The following is a 21,135-nucleotide window of genomic DNA, read 5'->3' as shown; positions in this document are numbered from 1 at the left end:
CTAGTCTCATTAGACAAAGGATTGTATGAAATAATGAACTAGATTTAATGCTAGCTAGGGCTTTCCACTCTTTTCTTTCATAAACTAAAATTATTGTTAGATATTTATATATTACAAAGCAATGGAACACATAAAATATTGTAGAAATATAAACAAAGAAAACGTATAAAACAAGAGAGACATAGATATACATGGTTCACCCAGTTTGGGCTACGTCCACCCTGAACAGCCAGTCCTTCCTTTCTATTATCCAGCAAAATGAAGAGACACAACCTACAGCAGATCCAGTATAATATCCTCTATTTTCTCTCACAGTCTCACCTCACAATTTCTCGCTCTAAGAATACACATATATCACATAGCCTCAATACAATACCCTCATACAAGGAGAGGGGTTGCCTTCTAGGGAAAAAACCCTAAACTAAACATAAATTCTACCGTCAGATCATCCGCCTAACGAATGACCCAGATTGACTAGAAATTACTATACTTTTACAAGGCAATTTTACATTTGTTTGGCGCTGCCCCTGAAACCCCCGCTGGGGGACCGCTGGCCCCCAGACCCCCTAGCCGGGGGGGGGATTAGCCCCCCTGGACCCTTGCGGGGGGGACAAGTCCCCCCCACACCCCCTCGGTGGAGGGGTGTACAATCTTCCTGGGGTATACATCCGAATGAAACAAAGACCTCTAAATAATCATGCTCCACACCCAACAATTATTCACCAGAATCAAGTTCCTAGCAAAATAATTTTGGGATGACAATTTCTCCTTCTTCATTGAAATTAGTTTTGCAAACTATATATCATAGTCATCCACCACTCAAAACATAATTACTAACTTACAAGAAATGTGACCTCAAAATGAGAACTCCAGCTCTCAAAACCTGTATTTCTATGTACAACAACAAAATAAATCCTCATATAAAAAAGTAGTGTTACTGGTAGCACCTTATTTCTTGAAGGAGATAAGCTTGCAACATTTTTCAACCATGGACATGAAAACCCATATTAGTTCCAACTAAAAAAACCGTAAAATCAATTCTTGAAACAAAAAGTATTGATATCAATAATACACATTTTTTTAGGGGGGAAATTGTAACTTATTTGAAACCATGGTTTCATGAAGTGGTATTGTTATAACAATTTTTTTTATAAAGAAACCCTAAAATATAAATTGGTACTACTAGTACAATTGCAACATTTTAAAACCATGGCATTAATAACTTATACCACTGTAATAAAAATAGTCTCAACAAGAAGGCAAGATTTTCTTTGGTATTATCATAATATGTCATGTCCCTTCTATCACACACTAAGGCCCCTTGGGAATTAGATATTTCTTTTTTGAATAAACCCATCTAATCAGCACTACTTTTCTATTTAGTTGAATTGACTTTATTTTTTTGTTACACCTTTGACCTAATTTCATATTCCAGGGACTTTATAAGTCCATGGAACTTGATCTCATTTTTGAGATCATTCATAAGATCGGTCTCTTCTTGATTAATATTTTAGCATTCAAATTGTCAATCTCATTAAAAAAATACATGAGATCATTGTCATTTGCTGGCGTTGGCTTTAATATTCCATTGGTTCATTTCTCCTCCAATAAATCCAATGTGTCATTCCAATGTTCATCTCTTCCTAGCTTAATTTGAGAAATTGTGACATGGAGGCAATATCTACAAAATGCTACATAAAAGAAATTTTATTATTAAAACGCAAACACATAGTGCCTAGGTTAGGGAGTTGGGATATATAGATTTTTCAACTCGACACCACCTCTTCTTTATTCACAAAGCATGAATAGCACTATCTAATATGAAAGTAGATGGTTCATATTTCGTAACCTCGATGCTAATTTTTTTAACATAATTAATTTATTCTTAAAAATATCATATTCATGTTGGCCATAAATATAATATTTCAAGCATCATTAAGTAAAATTATTTTATATCAACTTTATGAAGAGAGAGATAAATTAATTGAAAGCAAAAAAATTCTTATTCATTGATAGGTGTTTTCCCCTTCAATGCTTAAGATAATTTTTTGTAGAGAATATTTCAATGTGGACCATAAATAATCTCTCTCTCTATGTGTGTGTGTGTGTGTGTGTGTGTGTATGTGTCTGTGCACGTGCATGAGTGTGTGTGTGCATTCACGTGTGTGTGTGTGTGTGCGCGCGAGTGCGTGTGCGTGTATTCGTGTGTGTTTTTAAGTAATGCAAGTCCTTATATCACTGGCAAGTATAACCGATGGCTTCAATGGCTATGACCCGAGGGAGTATGAGTTGTCAAAATCACCTAGGGATTTCACCCATCCTAGGCCACACCACCCCTTAACATGGCTAGATTTTTTCCCATAATGTTTCAAATCGACGACCTTTTCACCATGGAGTACCTTAATTAAATCCTTCCCATGTAGGTTCAATTCCTGCAAGGACATGATGGACATTGACTATTGACAGTATACATATATTCCGCATATGGAATATACAAGTAAATGATTTCTTATTGTATCAAAAGATGTGTAATGTTTTTCAATAAGAAAATCTTTACTTGCAAAAGATCATTTCTATAGCAACACTCACATACACACCAGTTTAATTCCCGCAAGGACATGATGGAATATGACTATTGACAATTTATATATATTCCTCATATGGAATATACAAGTAAATGATGTCTTATTGTATCAAAAGATGTGTAATTTTTTTCAATAAATAAAATTTTACTTTAAAAATATCATTTCTATAGCCACACAGACACACACAATTCCACCTCTATGTCATAATAGGAGGGAGATGTGTGATTCTATTATTGCTTAATATGGATTTGAGATATGTCATTTAAAAAAATATTAATAAGAAAAACATATTTCAATGTTGGTCATATATAAAATATTGAGTATATATAGAGAGGGATTTTTCACACCAACAACTTTATTAGCCTTTTAAGTTATCAAAATTATGGTAATATTGGAAAACTTCCAGTAATGTTTTTCTTATTATAAAGTTATAAAGAATTCCTAGTTATCTCTTACCCTTTTAAGATCCGATAGACCATATTTAGACTCAATCAATGTTAGTTAACATCATTATAAAGTTAATATATATATATATATATATATATATATATATATATATATATATATATATATATATCCCTATAAGGGGTATTTTATAGCCCAAAATGAATGAAATGTGTGACACTGTCCATGATCAACATGGAGATGATATGTTAAATTAAAAAAAAAAAATATTTAGTTTCCATCATAAATCAAATATTTCAATGTCCACGTTAACTATAATAATTTTACATCAACATTTTATATATACAAATATAAAGTACTTGAAAGTAAAATATTTGTTATTTCACCGATATTTGTTTTCTACATGTTAATATGTTGGAGATGCAAATTTTTTTGGTGCTTGACATGGAGTTAACACTTAAAATTTAATAAATTGTCAGTAACAGGAAAATATATCAATGTTGGCCTTAAATAAAATATCCCTCTTGAAGCATGATAAACGAATCTACTGTTGGAATTATGGCTAATATGTTGCCCTTCATGACAACCTACTTGATAGAGATGCCAACATTATGGTAATAGGATGATTATGTAGGATGGTACAGATGCTACAGATGAAATGAAGAGAGGAATATCAGTTTAGAGACAGAGAAATAATGAAAGTTAAGTTTGGGAAATTATACATGGGTTTTGTGAAGCAAGATCGCATACATACATATGTATGGTGAAGAGAATCCGCGTACATAATCTGCACCATGTTATTATCAATATTAGGAGTCTTTACCATGGTATTGGCTCATCATGATGAGCATGAGAAGGGTTATTTGATTCCGTCTAAAAATACTAATGTCATTACTAAAGGATTGGCTAAGGAAAAAGATATATAAGGAAATGAAGATAGTTGTGTTAGGTGGGCAAGTGATGAATTGTGTATGAATGATTTGATTTGAAACAGGTGTGCACAAAGGAGAAAGGCAAAGACATAGATCTAAAAGATCTAAAGTATGGTTTCATATGTGCTTGTTTGATTTTCTTGTTGAAAATATCTAACAGTAATAAATCAGTGGTGATAATGATACTCTGACATGAATATGTGACATTAAAGGTGTTGGAAATAATACTGAGAGGGGGGGTGAATCAGTATTATCAGATCAATAAAACTTTTTCAATGCTCAAAAACATATACGCTACTTCAGTTAAGTGAACCGGCGTGTACACGCTTCTGTGTCTAAAGAAACCATCGTATAACCATAAATCTTATAATTCAGTTAGTTTATCTTCAGTTAAATGCATCAGGACATTATTCATCATATTAAGAGTAAACAGATGCAGTATAACAGAACAGATCACCACACAAAAGCCACACACATGAACACCATGATATAAGGTGGAAACCCAATGTGGGTGAAAACCACCTGCTGCAAGTCGTCTCTATCTTTCTTTAATAAGAACTTCAGTTTACAATCTTTTGTACTGGTGCAGCCTTATACCAGTACGCAGGCTACAACCTGCAGAAGGCTTCAACCTTCTCTCGTTCTCCAAACTTCCTTGGAAGGGAGCTCCAACCCCCTTTGCTCTTGTACTAGCTAAGATACTAGTACGTAGGTGCTGGCCTACAATCTTCTTTCCTTCAGGTACCACTTTTCATCAATTTTCAGACTGGATACTCCTGAAGCACAACATTACAATCTGAAGACCACAATTCATTCAACTTTCATAGCAGATTACAAAACAACCAACAATCACTGAACCACTGAAACCCTGTCAAACCCAGTCACCAGAACACAGAGCAGACTACAGAACTCTGCAATAACAGTTAGACCCAGCTGCAACCCAAAAAACAAGCTCCAAAGGATATACGCTACCTCAATGAAGGCAACCCGCGTATACACGCGGTTTTACCGAAGACAACCTACGTCAAATCTAAAAATAATTTTTCATAACTTGCAGCTGTACCAGACATTAGTTATACCCAGAACATAACATTGCGTCAGTATGCAGATCCAGAAATACGCATAATCAACTATATAAAGATAGTTCATTTCAAACCATTTGATCCCGATCTCTCCTTAGATCTTGTTCTCCATCAACCGATGAGATCTCTCCTTAGCTCAGATCAAGCAATACATCATCAACCAATAACCTGCATACTGGATCTAATACTTCACCAGATATTCAAGACATTTCAGATGCACTTGCCTAATGATTTCCTTCTCCTTATATAGCCTTATGCCTTGTTCAATACCAAGGGCCAAAACCATAGAAATCCAATACCATCATCTTCAAAACTAGGGATCAACACGTCCGTCAAGACACCAAGGTCCAAAACCATAGGCACAACTTCCAAGGAATAACCGCTGTGGACCAAAGATAAGTTTTCCACATACACGCGCTTTTACTGAAGCCAACCAGCGTGTACACGCGACTTGGTATATAGCGAACCTGCGTATACGCGATTTGGTATATAGTGAACCTGCTTGTATATGCGACTTGGTATATAGTGAACCAGCGTGTATATATTTTTCTTCATACTTGTAGACTGATCATCAATTCCTTGCTGCTATCCTTCTGCACTATGATTTGTTATCAGTGTGATTTGCCATCAAGGACAATACTTGTCTCATAATGCCAACAATCTCCCCCTTTGGACTTGATGGCAACAACACCAAATCAAATCACTCTCCCCCTTTGTCATCAAGGGCAAAGGGCTGTGCTCCCCCTGAGTACATGCTGATATCTTTGCTTGGCTGTGCTAAAACATGCTCCCCCTGACTGTAGGCAAGATCTGCAAAAGATGTTCTTCAAAAGAACCAAGACTTATACACCATAAGGGACCTCCCTATCACCAAAAGACTCAATCCATATTCCCAACCAAGAGGGGATACATCAGAAACAACCAATTATATTACATCATTCATCCCAGGCATAGTGGGGAAACCAACATAGGCCGTTACATGACCTTGACACCATAAAAGAGATATTACAAAAAAAATACATGACATAGAGACAACAGATCTAGACCAAGACTTATGAAGATCACAAGCAGCATCTGATAAACATCTTTTTAGATCAGCAACCAAGATTTCCTTCTGAGCTCCTTCTCCTGAAACCAACAACAGTTGTGTACTAGAACCAAAAGCATCTAAATGCCAACAATGCTTTATGAGACTTTAAGCTGCTCCCCCTGAACCTGTGCCTGCTGCATTCTGGCATACCCATCTCAGACCTTCTCCAACCAGAGTCTGCCCTTGCTATTCAGAACTCCATATACGCGACTTCTCCTGCATAAAACAACGTATGCACGCGGATATGCTTTCTGCAACACGCGTACACCATACACGCTACTTTCCCAGCATAGATCGGCGTATATACGCGGATATCCCTTACGTAACTTGCGTATACCAACTTTTCTGTAGAACAGACAAGCTTCAACAGTAGGATGAAGCATCAACTACTCCCAGCTTTTGTCTGAGATATTCAAAAGTTTCCCTGGGCAGTGGTTTTGTGAGAATGTCAGCAACTTGTTCCTTAGAAGGAACATACTCCAACTTGACCTTCTGCTCAAGCACTTGTTCCCGAAGAAAATGGTACTTGATTGGTATGTGCTTGGTCTTTGAGTGCATGACTGGATTCTTTGAAATGCTGATTGCACTTGTATTATCACATAAGATAGAGACTGGTGAAGTGCAGGTGATTTGAAAATCCTGCAAGGTCTGCATCATCCAAAGAAGTTGTGTGCAACAAGATGCTGCAGCCACATATTCTGCTTTAGCTGTAGATAAGGCAATCGAGCTCTGTTTCTTGCTGAACCAAGATACTAATCTGGAGCCCATAAAGAATGCACCACCACTTGTGCTCTTCCTGTCATCCACGCTTCCGGCCCAATCTACATCTGTATAAGCATGAAGTGTGAGATCTGTATCTCTAGGATACCATAAGCCATAATTTTGTGTCCCTTGAAGATACTTGAAAATTCTCTTCACTGCCTGAGGATGAGTCTCCTTCGGATTTGCTTGAAATCTTCCAACTATTCCGACTGCATGCATGATGTCTGGTCGGGTACCTGTCAAATAAAGCAAACTCCCAATCATGGATCTATAAGTTGGTTGATGAACTGTTGCTGATTCATCATTTGCACTGAGGCTGCATCCTGTAACCATGGGTGTACATACTGGCTTTGACTCTTCCATGCCATACTTCTTCAAGATCTGCTTGAGGTACTTGGTTTGAGACAAGAAGATGCCTCCTTCATTTTGTTGGATTTGCAATCCAAGGAAGTATGTCGATTCTCCAAGTAGTGACATTTCGAATTCTTTCTGCATAACCAAGGCAAAGTTTTGACTCATAGTCTCTTCATTGCTGCAAAAGATAATATCATCTACATAAATAAAAAGTATTAGCAATTTGTTATTTTCAACTTTTATATAGAGATTGCTATCTGCTGATCCTTTTGAAAAGCCTTGTTGGTGAAGATATTTGTCCAACCGATAGTACCAAGCCCTTGGAGCTTGTTTGAGACCATAGAGGGCCTTTTTCAATCTGCATACAAGGTTTGGATCATTCCCAAGAATGAAACCATCTGGCTGTTCAATATATACTTCTTCTTCTAAGTCTCCATTCAGAAAGGCTGATTTCACGTCCATTTGAAATACCTTGAAGTTTTGAAAGCTTGAGAGAGCAAGGAACATTCGGATGGCCTCAAGTCTTGCTATAGGAGCAAAGGTCTCTTCAAAATCTATCCCTTCTTGCTGCGCATACCCTTTACAAACAAGTCTGGCCTTGTTTCTAATTACTTCTCCATTTTCATTCAATTTATTCTTGAAGACCCATTTTGTCCCTATGACATTCTTATCTTTTGGTCTAGGAACCAGTTCCCAAGTGTTGTTCTTTTCGATCTGCTCAAGTTCTTCATCCATTGCTTTGACCCAACATTCATCTTTGCATGCCTCTTTCACATTTCGTGGTTCAGTGGAAGAGAGTAATGCCAAATAGCTTGAAGCTTCTGCAATTCTTCTTCTTGTTTGTATTCCTGCTTCTTTCTGCCCCACAATCTGAGATTCTGGATGATTCTTTTGAACATATCTGGATGGAGTCTTCTCTTCTATTCTTGTATGCTCCTCTGGTTCTTCTTGAGGTTCTTCTTGAGGTTCTTCTTCTTCATCATTCTACCTTTGAGGGTAGCCTTCATCTTCTTCAATGTCTTCATGATGAACTTGCCTAGGAATATATCCCTTCTCATCAACCACTACATCAATGTTGTCAACAATTCTGCCAAGTCTTTTGTTGTAGCACTTGTATGCTTTGCTATGTGGAGAATAACCAAGAAGAATGCCTTCATCTGCTCTTGGTTCAAGTTTTCCAAGTTGCTCATCAGTATTCTTAATATAACATTTGCTCCCAAAGATTTTGAAATGCTTCACCGAAGGAGTCTCACCACTCCAGAGCTCATGAGGTGTTTGAGTGCTGTTTACTCGGACATTTATTTTGTTAAGAATAATAACCGCAGCATGTGCAGCCTCACCCCAGAAAGCTGCGGGAGTACCTGATTCATCAAGCATAGCACGAGCCATTTGTTGGATTGTTCTGTTCATTCTTTCCACAACCCCATTTTGCTCAGGAGTTCTAGCTGTAGAGAATTCTCTTCTTATCCCATGTTCTTCACAGAAATCGAAAAATTCGTTTGAGGTAAACTCCCCACCTCTGTCAGATCTGAGGCACTTAATTTTGTGTCCTGATTCATTTTCAACCAAGGCTTTGAAGGATTTGAATTTTTCGAATGCTTCATCCTTGTGCTTCATAAGCCCTAACCAGACAAACCTGGAGAAATCGTCAATGAATAATATCAAATATTCTTCTCCTCGAGGTGTCCTTTTCCTAAATGGACCACATACATCTGTATGGACTAGCTCAAGAGGTATGCTGGCTGATCCTTCCTTCTATGGAAAGTTAGTTCTGGTTTGCTTTCCAAACTGACAAGATTTGCATATAGTGTTGTCTGGAATTTTGATATCTGGAAGACCACGAACTGCCTGATATTTGCATGCTTTCCTTATTTGTGAAAAGCTTAGATGCCCCAACCTTCGATGCCATAGCCAGTGTTCATCATCCTTGCTCAAATAGCATTGTTGTGGTCCTTCTTCAAATATGTATATATTATTTGGAGTCCTTCTTCCTTTGATCACTGTTTTACCTGTGTCAAGGTCACGAACACAACATCCATTTGATCTAAATATTACTTCCGTTCCTTGATCGCACATCTGACTGACACTCAGAAGATTATGCTTCAATCCATCAACATACAAAACATTTCCAGCTTTGACCTTCTCTTTCAATGGAGCAACACCTTTTCCTTTTATGGCTGCAGAGATATCGTTTCCAAAAGAAACTTTCTTCCCCTTTTCTAATGCGGTATATGACTCAAGCTTTTCTTTGTCCCCTGTCATATGCTTCGAACATCCACTGTCAATGTACCATAGACTTTCTTGACCTTCTGCATAAAAGGCTATCCCACACCTTTCTGGTTGCGGTTCCTTTATTCTCCATGTTCTGACATTTGAGGTTTGTTCCTTCTGAGTTGTCTTCCGGAACCTGCTCCTGCATTCAGAGTCTTCATGACCAAAGTTATTACAAATAGAGCATTCAACTTCATTTTCAAGAACCGAAAAGTTGTTATAAGTCCTTTTCATGGTTCCAGTCATTCTCCCTTGCTTTTGAGCTTCTCTAGTCATGATTGTCTTGTAGGCAACACATTGAGCTGCTTTGTGACCGAAGTTATGGCAAGAAAAGAATTGGCCATTAAAGAAACTTCTGCGATAATCAGATCTATCATCCAACCGATTGTAGCTTCTATTCACATTCATTCTTGGAGCAAATTGGGAAGATTTTACCTGAGGCTGATTGTAGCTTTTGTTTGTCCTTAAGGCAGTTTGTCCCCGAATTTCTTGATGGTCTTTATTTGTTCTTGAGGTAAACTGTCCCTGATTCACCTGATGACTTTTATTTGGCCTTTGCTCGCTTCTCCTTGCTGCATCAAGATAGCTTTTAGAGGTAGAGGCTTGAGATGTTTCTCCATTATATCCAAGACCTGTCTTGATCAGAGGAGATCGCTGCACATTGATAATCTCATCCAAGGTTTCAGATCCTTTAACAAATTTAAGATTAATTGCTTTTGTTTTCTCAATCTCCTTTCTAAGACAAACAATCTCACATTCCAATTTTTCAAGATGTTTTTCCTTTTCAGCTAGTTGACATTGAAGAGAATCAATAATAGCACTCTTCTCTTCTAAGCAAACGTTGAGATCTTTCATTTCTTCACAAAAGCCTTCTACATCTATAGCATCCATATAGTCATCATGTTCAAAAGCCATTGAAATTTTATATCTATTACCTTGTTCATCTTCATCACTATCTTCATGAGTGTAATAGCTTTTCTTCTTTTCATTTTGTTTCTTGTTCCATTTAACAGGTTCCTTTCCCTTGTCATTCTTATTTTTGTGAGGACATCTGGCAGCATAGTGACCTACTCTTCCACAAGTTAAGCATTTAAAAGGTAACTTACCTCTGAACCTTCCAGAACCCCTTTGAAGATTTCTGACAAAATTTGATTCCTCTTCTTCATCTTCTGGCACGTGACTTGCTTCATAATAATCTTCTTTGCCTGAAGCCTTGAAGGCAGCTTCTCTTCTGTCTGATGGACCTCCCTTTCTCATTTCATAAGCGGTTAGAATTCCGTGAAGCTGAGACATAGTAAGAATTTGCAAATTTTCCTTTTCTTCTATGGCAGACACTTTAGATTCAAACTTGGGGGACAAAGATATTAGAACCTTTTCAACCACAATAGCCTCTTTTATTTCTTCACCCAAGTTTTTCATGCAATTAACAATCTCATCTACCCTAAGGAAATAGTTAGCCACACTTTCATCATTATACATTCTGAGAGTCTCATACTTAATCTTGAGAGTTTGAAGTTTAGCACGCTTTACCTGTTCGTCTCCTTCATAACTCGTGACAATTTTGTCCCATATTTCTTTTGCAGATTTATAGTGCATTACCTTCATGAATTCTGATTGAGATATACATCCCAATAGAGTATTGACTGCTTTCGCATTTGTCTCATATTTCTTTTTCTCGGCTGCATCTGTAGGAGTAGCTGAAGGAAAAGTGTAGCCTGTCTCTACGATGTCCCAAACTTCTGTACCAAGAGATTGAAGATAGGCAGTAACTCTTACCTTCCAATAATTGAAGTTTGTCCCATCAAAAACCGGTGGCCTGATTGATGCTTCTCTCTCGTAGTTGCTCATGATGAACGATCTACCTTCAAGCGATCAAGCTTCTCTGAAGGACCTGCTCTGATACCAATTGTTGGAAATAATACTGAGAGGGGGGGTGAATCAGTATTATTAGATCAATAAAACTTTTTCAATGCTCAGAAACATATACGCTACTTCAGTTAACTGAACCAGCGTGTACACGCTTCTGTGTCTAAAGAAACCAGCGTATAACCATAAATCTTATAATTCAGTTAGTTTATCTTCAGTTAAATGCATCAGGACATTATTCATCATATTAAGAGTAAACAGATGCAGTATAACAGAACAGATCATCACACAAAAGCCACACACATGAACACCATGATATAAGGTGGAAACCCAATGTGGGTGAAAACCACCTGCTGCAAGTTGTCTCTATCTTTCTTTAATAAGAACTTCAGTTTACAATCTTTTGTACTGGTGCAGCCTTATACCAGTACGCAGGCTACAACCTGCAGAAGGCTTCAACCTTCTCTCGTTCTCCAAACTTCCTTGGAAGGGAGATCCAACCCCCTTTGCTCTTATACTAGCTAAGATACTAGTACGTAGGTGCTGGCCTACAATCTTCTTTCCTTCAGGTACCACTTTTCATCAATTTTCAGACTGGATACTCCTGAAGCACAACATTACAATCTGAAGACCACAATTCATTCAACTTTCATAGCAGATTTCAAAACAACCAACAATCACTGAACCACTGAAACCCTATCAAACCCAGTCACCAGAACACAGAGCAGACTACAGAACTCTACAATAACAGTCAGACCCAGCTGCAACCCAAAAAACAAGCTCCAAAGGATATACGCTACTTCAATGAAGGCAACCCGCGTATACACGCGGTTTTATCGAAGACAACTTGCGTACAGATCTAAAAATAATTTTTCATAACTTGCAGCTGTACCAGACATCAATTATACCCAAAACATAACATTGCGTCAGTATGCAGATCTAGAAATACGCATAATCAACTATATAAAGATAGTTCATTTCAAACCATTTGATCCCGATCTCTCCTTAGATCTTGTTCTCCATCAACCGATGAGATCTCTCCTTAGCTCAGATCAAGCAATACATCATCAACCAATAACCTGCATACTGGATCTAATACTTCACCAGATATTCAAGACATTTCAGATGCACTTGCCTAATGATTTCCTTCTCCTTATATAGCCTTAGGCCTTGTTCAATACCAAGGGCCAAAACCATAGAAATCCAATACCATCATCTTCAAAACTAGGGATCAACACGTCCGTCGAGACACCAAGGTCCAAAACCATAGGCACAACTTCCAAGGAATAACCGTCGTGGACCAAAGATAAGTTTTCCACATACACGCGCTTTTACTGAAGCCAACCAGCGTGTACACGCGACTTGGTATATAGCGAACCTGCATATACGCGACTTGGTATATAGTGAACCTGCTTGTATACGCGACTTGGTATATAGTGAACCAGCGTGTATATATTTTTCTTCATACTTGTAGACTGATCATCAATTCCTTGCTGCTATCCTTCTGCACTATGATTTGTTATCAGTGTGATTTGCCATCAAGGACAATACTTGTCTCATAATGCCAACAAAAGGTTGCAAAGTATGTATTGTGGCTGTAGCGAAGGAATTATTTGGTGATTACATATATGTATAGTAGTTTTCCTTTGAGAGGTCGTGTACATACATGGATATTCTTCTGGGTAGTCGTGTATACATTCTATGAAAGTTCAAAATTTGTACGCATGTGTCACATATGAGAAGTGCGTACATACACGGATGTATTTTGTAAAAGTCGTGTATACATGCTAGGGTTTTGCAGTATGAACTATTGATGATGTTTGATCAGTTCTGTTCATGAAACATTTCTTTGTGCCATTTCTATTATCCAACCTGAGTGGATAATTGAAGAAAGAGATGAATAGAAGAATGATGAAGAGTTGTGGTCACTCATTCAAAATTTGTAGCAAGATCCGAGTAGATATAATACATTTAGCTGGAGAAATGACTCACTATGGTGCAAATATCAATTATATCTTTGTAAGAATTACCAACTCAAACAAGATATTCTTTTGGAATTGCACACCTCTCCCTTAGGAGGGCACTCAAGATATTTAAAAACTTACCATGGGGTCAAGAAGCAATTTTTTTGGGACGACCTTAAATTTGATATTCAGAAGTGAAAAAAATAAAGTTGAGACAATTAAGACCTCAGGTCTGTTACAAACTTTAGCCATTCCAAGTTAGCATTGGGAGGATGTCTCAATGGATTTTATCACATGTTTACCCAAGTATGAAGGAAAGAGTGTCATCATGGTGGTAGTTTATATACTTACGAAGTATGCACACTTTTGTGAATTATCTCACCCTTATAAAGATAGTACAATTGCTACTACAGTTATGAAAACAATTCAAAATCTTCATGGAAATCAAAAGACTAGAGAGCGTCAGAGATCCCATTTTTGCAGGAAATTGTTGAAAAATGTGCAACAAGAAATGTTAATTCAGAATGTGCTATAAATAGAAGTCCTAAAAATAGCATGTCTAAAAATAGCAGTTTGGCCAGTGAGGTCATTGGCCACCTTGGGTGAGAGGTGAAACTGCTAAAAATAGAAAGTTCTAAAAATAGCATTTTTGGGTCCCTTCCTATTTATAGCAATCCCTAGTCTATCTATAGGAAGTAAAATTAATCTTGGTCTTAACAGCAGTTGGAAATATTAATTAATTAATTTAGTTGAGTTAATTAGTTAAGGAAATTTGAATTTGAAGTATTTGTGAGCATGCACATGAGTTGTCCCACTAATTGAGGAATTTATCCTTAATTTCCTCCTTTGATTGAGGGAATAAGTATGAGTTCTATAATGAGAGAATCGGTTGACTTAGTTCTAACTAGTTAAGTCCAGTTAGAATATTTTAACAAGTTGTTCAAATTATAAAATATAGTTTGTTAATGCTTGCATGCATGTGACAATTATTATTTTAGATAACTGAGGATTCACTCGTGGATAACTGTTGCACGTCAGTTCTGTCAGAGACCCAATTGAGATCAGATGAGGGACAGTGTACTATCAGATGCTTGGATCTTCCCATGGAATATTCCTTGCATGCATGAGGAAATAAAGTCCTCAAGGATTGCGTAGTTGGATGTATGGTTGACAGCAGGTATGATCAGGGAAATTCACATATGTTTTGTAATTGGACCCCAAACAACACTGCGCAAGGAAATAGGGGATTGGAGGACTTGTGGCCTATATATTGAGGCCTAGGTAGTCTATGATCTTCATCATCATCAGATTATAGAGAGAGCAACATAGATTTTGAGCTAATTCTTTTTGTATGTTGTTGAGGATTTCCACTTGATTGATAATACAATGTTGGAGTTTTAGGCTGGTGCTTTCCCCAGTGATATATTCTGTGTTATGTGTGATTGATTCCTTCTTATTAGTTATATGTGTTCATGCTTGATGTTTCTCATGGTTGATTAGCTTCCGCAAAGTTTATGGTAGATGTAGATCTAGTATTATGCTTTAGTACATTGCATATATCAGTTTGATCTGCAGGTGAAATTTCTACATGATATCAGTGAGCTAGCTGATTTGTAGAGAAAATTCTACATGGTATCAGAGCAAAGGTGATCAAGGAAGAACAATATACAAGAAGGAATTCGAATTTTATTATTTTGATATAGATCTCAAGTTCTTATCACATATATTTCACCAATGGCGTTCTATGGTTTGAGGCTTGAGTATGCCCTTGATGGCAACTCAAACTATATAGCTTGGAAGGATCACATGGAGGCAGTATTGGAAGATAACGACCTTAAGGACTTCATTGATCAAGAAGACCAGAAGGCTACTGAGGCTACTCAACTAGTGGAATGGAAGAAGTGTGTGGCTAGAGCTAGGAGAATTCTCTTAGAGGGAGTGAGAGGTCACATTGTCTTGAACCTCCATGGGAAGGAAACTCCACATGCAATGTGGAAAACATTAAAAGATTTATATCAGAATAGCAGTGATCAGAGGAAGTTGGCACTGAAGGACAAACTTCGCAGGATCAAGTGTGAAAAGGATGAGACGATCTCTATGTATCTGAACAAGCTCATCACATGCAGGGATGAGCTTGCAAGTGTAGGGATTGTGATAGCTGATGATGATATGGTGAGTCTAACACTCCTTGGCATTCCTAAGAGCTAGCATAGCTACCAAGACTTGGTTAATGGAAGGGAGAAACTGCCAGATTAGGAACGACTATGGTCGGATTTGATGCAGGAGGAGATTAGACGGAGCACCAGAGACGGTTCTTCATCCATGGAGGATGAGGAGAACTGTGCCTTAGCGAGTAAGGCAAAGAAGGGGAAGGAGAAGGTTTCTCTTTCCAAATCCAATTCTTCCAATGGTGGGAAGAAGGTTGACAAATCGAAAGTGCGATGCTTTTGTTGTCATGAGGTGGGCCATTATGCTGCAAATTGTCCACAGAGGAAATCCAAGAAGGGATCCAGGGAAGGATCTGAAGGTGAGGCACTTGCTTCACAGTTTGAGTTGGATTTCACACTCTTCACATGCATGGTTTCATCCATGGTGGGAAGTGGTTGGTTTCTTGACAGTGGAGCTTCTTTCCACATGACCGACGACAAGAGTTTGTTCAGTACTCTGGAGGAGAAATATCTGTAGATACTCATAGTGATGGGTAATGATGAGAAGTATAATGTCTCAGTTGTAGGCACGGTTATTTTTCAGAGGGAGCATGGAGCTCAAATTACCTTGACCAATGTCAAGTATGTACCAGGACTGAAGAGAAACTTGGTGTCGACCGCGATGCTGGAAATCAGAGGCTATGATGTAGTCTTCAGTAAGGGAAAGGTTTTCCTTAGACACATCATCACTAGACAGGTGAAGCAGATTGGTTCACAGGTCAAGAACTTGTATGCTCTTGAGGTTCAAGATGCATGCAAAGCCTTGAGCAGTAAGGGAACTGATGGAGGCTTGGTGGTTGAGAGGGAGGGTATATTACCTCTCAACATGCAGTGCCAGAAGAAGTCTCAGATGATTGTGGAGGAGCCACGATTGGTGTAGCAGCTTCAGGAGGTTGTGGAGCAGCCACAACAGGGGAAGTTGAGAGAAGATCGAGTAGAGACATCTACTCATGCAGAGACCTCCAATAGGGGGGAACTTCGTGTCAGGTGGGCTAAGGGATCACATGCAGCCATACCTCCAGGAAGGAGGTGGGGCGATATAAAGTGATCATCCCAAGGAGGAAGGGCGGGATCCTTGAGGCACCCAACCTCTTGGATGAGACCTTGCTACGAGAGCCTTGATGTGGAGTAGTAGGAACTGACTGATTGGGTAGAGACAGATGCGGATGGAGGTAATCCATGAGTGACATTACAGGTAATCCGAAGATAGCGCATGGCTAGTAGGCTGCAACAATGCGAGAGGCACAAGTGTTTTGCATAGTGTTAGGCAGCACAGAGAGGTGTGCAATAGTGCGAGATGCATGGAGATGTTGCAGTAGCGCAGATGTCAGAGAGGGAGCACTTGTCAGCAGCAGGTAGAGCTTCAGCATCAGAGTATGTTCTAGGCCAACAAAGTAGTCAGTTGGGAGTGTTTTTGTTCCAAGTGTCGTTGGAGCAAGTGGACCGGGTAGATGTGTTGCATGCAGAACATTCCAGAGTTACAGGATCGGGTTCGAGAGGAAGCCTTTCTTGTTGAGAGGGAGTGTTGAAAAATGTGCAACAAGAAATTTTAAATTTAGAATGTGTTATAAATAGAAGTCCTAAAAATAGCATGTCTAAAAATAGCAATTTGGCCAGTGAGGTCATTGGCCACCTTGGGTGAGAGGTGAAACTACTAAAAATAGAAAGTTTTAAAAATAGCATTTCTGGGTCCCTTTCTATTTATAGCAGTCCCTAGTATATCTATAGGAAGTAAAATTAATCTTGGTCTTAACAGCAGTTGGAAATATTAATTAATTAATTCAGTTGAGTTAATTAGTTAAGGAAATTCGAATTTGAAGTCTTTGTGAGCATGCACATGAGTTGTCCCACTGATTGAGGGAATAAGTATGAGTTCTATAATGAGAGAATCAGTTGACTTAGTTCTAACTAGTCAAGTCCAGTTAGATTATTTTAACAAGTTGTTAAAATAATAAAATATAGTTTGTTAATGCTTGCATGCATGTGACAACTATTATTTTAGATAACTGAGGATTCACTCATGGATAACTGTTGCATGTCAGTTCTGTCAGAGACCCAGTTGAGATCAGATGAGGGACAATGTACTATCAGATGCTTGGATCTTCCCATGGAATATTCCTTGCATGCATGAGGAACTAGAGTCCTCAAGGATTGCATAGTTGGACCTATGGTTGACAGCAGGTATGATCAGGGCAATTCACATATGTTTTGTAATTGGACCCCAATCAAAACTGCGCAAGGAAATAGGGGATTGGAGGACTTGTGGCCTATATATTGAGGCCTAGGTAGTCTATGATCTTCATCATCATCAGAGTACAGAGAGAGCAGGATAGCTTTTGAGCTAATTCTTTTTGTATGTTGTTGAGGATATCCACTTGATTGATAATACTGTGTTGGCGTTTTAGGCTGGTGCTTTCCCCAGTGATATATTCTGTGTTATGTGTGATTGATTCCTTCTTATCAGTTATATGTGTTCATGCTTGATGTTGGTCATGGTTGATTAGCTTCCGCAAAGTTTATGGTAGATGTAGATCTAGTATTATGCTTTAGTACATTGAATATATTAGTTTGATCTGTAGGTGAAATTTCTACATGATATCAGTGAGCTAGCTGATTTGTAGAGAAAATTCTACAGAAATTTTTGGACAAAATTATTTTCTTGTCTTGTTACTCAATTAGCTCATGACTCATCTTATCATCCCAAATCTGATGGGAAAACTAAGATAGTGAACAAATGTTTGGAAGGATATCTTCTTTGCTTTGTATATGATAAACAAACACAATGGGTCAAGTGGTTACCTCTAACTAAATGGTGTTATAACACTTCCTTCCATACTGGAACAAAATGACCCCATTTAATACACTTTATAGATATCATCCACCATCCATCACATCATATTTAAGAGAAAATTGTAAGGTTCAAGAAGTGTAATGTCACATCGAACATCAACAAGATGTTGTCCAACTCTTAAAGGATAACCTCACTTTGGTGCAGAATTGAATGAAACAAAAGGCAGATCAACATCACAGTGAAAGAAGCTTTGATCTAGGTGTCTCGGTATTTTTATGGATACAACCATACAAATAAATGTCTCTCAAGCAAGCTAAGAAGGAAAATAAATTATCACCCAAGTACTATGGTCCTTACAAGGTGTTGCAAAATATTGGTACTATGAAATACAAATTAGAGTTGCCTGCATCTTGCCGAGTACACCTAGTTTTCCATGTTTCATGCTTACACAATGTTATCGGTGGAAAGATTCTAGTTCAAATAGTGTTTCCAGAACCTGACGAAGAAGGAAAAATCATATTTGAGACTGAGGCTTTCATGAAAACAAGAACCCGACAACTAAGAATTGATTAATTTCATAGTATCTCATTAAGTGGAAGAACTTGCTGAATATTCTGCACGGGAGGATGATAATTTTATACAAAACCATCCATAACTACTCAAGCATTTAGGACAACACTTTTTTGAAGGAGAGGGGCATGTTAGGTCCCTATAACGCTAGTGTAGCCCCCTTATTTTTATTGTTATTCCCATGTAGCCCCCATATTGTTATTGTTGCGCCCCATAGAAGCTGACTATTGTTATTTTTGTGCCCTTACATTATTGTTGTTATGTAAGATCTAATTATATTGTGACCCCTTAGACTCCTATATAAAGAAATGAGGTCTTGTCATTTGTATCATCCAAGAATTGTTCATTTATGTAATGTAAAGGAGGTTTCCCCCTCGAAGAGGATAATTTTTAAGTCATTGATCTATATTTTTTGTGAGTTGGTTTCATAACACTTATCTAAGTGGATATTGGTGACCACTCACCTATTCCACTTGGACCCCCAACATTATATCCTTTTAGTTTCCTAATTTCTAGCACAACTACTATTTTAGGTAGTTTTTCACGTCTTGAACTTTCAGAGTTGTTTTGAGGCCCTAAATGAAGTTTTTTTGGAAAACAAGAAAACCAATGGTTTGCCATCAAAATTTGTGGTGCTCAGATAAATATCTCTAATGAGGTATCATACGCACCAAATGGAGACCGTATGCCAAGTTACGACCTCGGGAAGTTGATGTACCACCCCAATGGGGCCCACTCTTACTTTTGGTGCTTCATCTCTTAGGGTTAGGTTTTTGGATTTTTAGGGTTTTCCATTGTTCCTCAAAAATAAAAATGCCTTGCATGTAGCTGCCACATCACTTCTCAAAGATAAGTTATCATCTCTCGATATTTTATTTCCATTCTGCGTGTAAACAATTCTTAGTGTTTTGTTATTAATGAATTGAAGTTTAGTTTTCATTGTAGCTCTGTGTTTCTATTTTTAAATGTCTATTTCATTTTTGTTCCCACATAAATCTGGCTCAGTGGTATTAGAGTGGTCTTCTCTTTCTCTGCTTTTTTGTGCATTTCCCCAACAAGGTCGAGGTATGAGTTAGGACTTGAACTAGTTGAACCTTTGCAAGACTGGCCTCACCAACACCGACAGACTACCATGGTAGAAGAAAAGAAAGATGAGGGAGTAGGAGATCCTTTCAAAATATTTCTCAAAGAAGTCATTGAGCGATAAAGGAATGAGATGATGGACAAAGTTTCCTAGATTCTTCAGTGGGTATCCGGAAGCAAAGAATCTTCATCTGGCAGCCACCTCAGAGACGTCAACCCCTTCAAGGTGCAAGTTAACTATGACATTCCCATATTTGAAGGCCAGATAGATGTAGATGTTATAGATAAGTGTTTAAATCTATTAAAAGTGTACTTTTCGGTCCATAATATTTCCAACAGGGAAAAGATTACTAGTGGGAAACCTATTGTGAGTGGAGGGACGAGAAGGAACCCTCATTGTTTTTAGACACACCCACTTGGGATTCTTTTCGAGACGCCATCAATGAACAATATTACCTTTTCAAGAACTATGAAGATAAGTGCATAAAATGGACCACATTGCAGTAGGGAAGGGACGAAGACGTGCCAGAGTTCACAAATAGTTTTCATACCCTTCACATGAATTTGGGTATCAAGGATTCTAAGAAGCATCTGGTACTCAAGTACCATGGTTGTTTACAAAATTATATCCAAGATGATATGGAGTTCCTGGACCTATCCTCACTGAGCACAACATACCGATATGCTATCAAGATCGAGCATAAATTTAAATTGAAGAAGCATGACTTTGGATCTATGACAAAGCATGGGAAAAAAGAATAGAGCCAAGGTGAGGCAACTCAGGACAACCCATCAAATCCACAAGAAAATAATAGCACCACGAAAACGAAGAAGGACATAGGAAAGTGGTGCGAGTTCCACAAGAGACCTACTCACAACATAAATGAGTGTCACACCAAGGAGTCCCTAGTGGCTAAGCCAAAAGTCTATCAGTCAAATGCATGTTATGAATATGAGTTGGAAACTGACAAGGGGAACAACGCAGAGAAGAATATTATCAATATAGAGCCCAACACCACCATTTCCACCACCAAGGTCTTGAATATTGAGCGTGAATATCTAAAGGAAGGGGACTATCCCTTCCACTCATAGATGTGGGTGAAGGGGTCTCCATTGTAGTTCGTTGTTGATAACAGGAGCCAAAAGAACCTCATCTCAACAGGGGTCATTAAG

Source organism: Pinus tabuliformis, chromosome 2_2 (assembly GCF_031772625.1).
Source record: "Pinus tabuliformis cultivar Carrire ecotype Pingquan chromosome 2_2, CPIR1, whole genome shotgun sequence".
NCBI lineage: Eukaryota > Viridiplantae > Streptophyta > Pinopsida > Pinales > Pinaceae > Pinus > Pinus tabuliformis.
The sequence above is the reverse complement of the archived record's forward strand: the minus strand, read 5'-3'. Positions refer to the sequence as shown.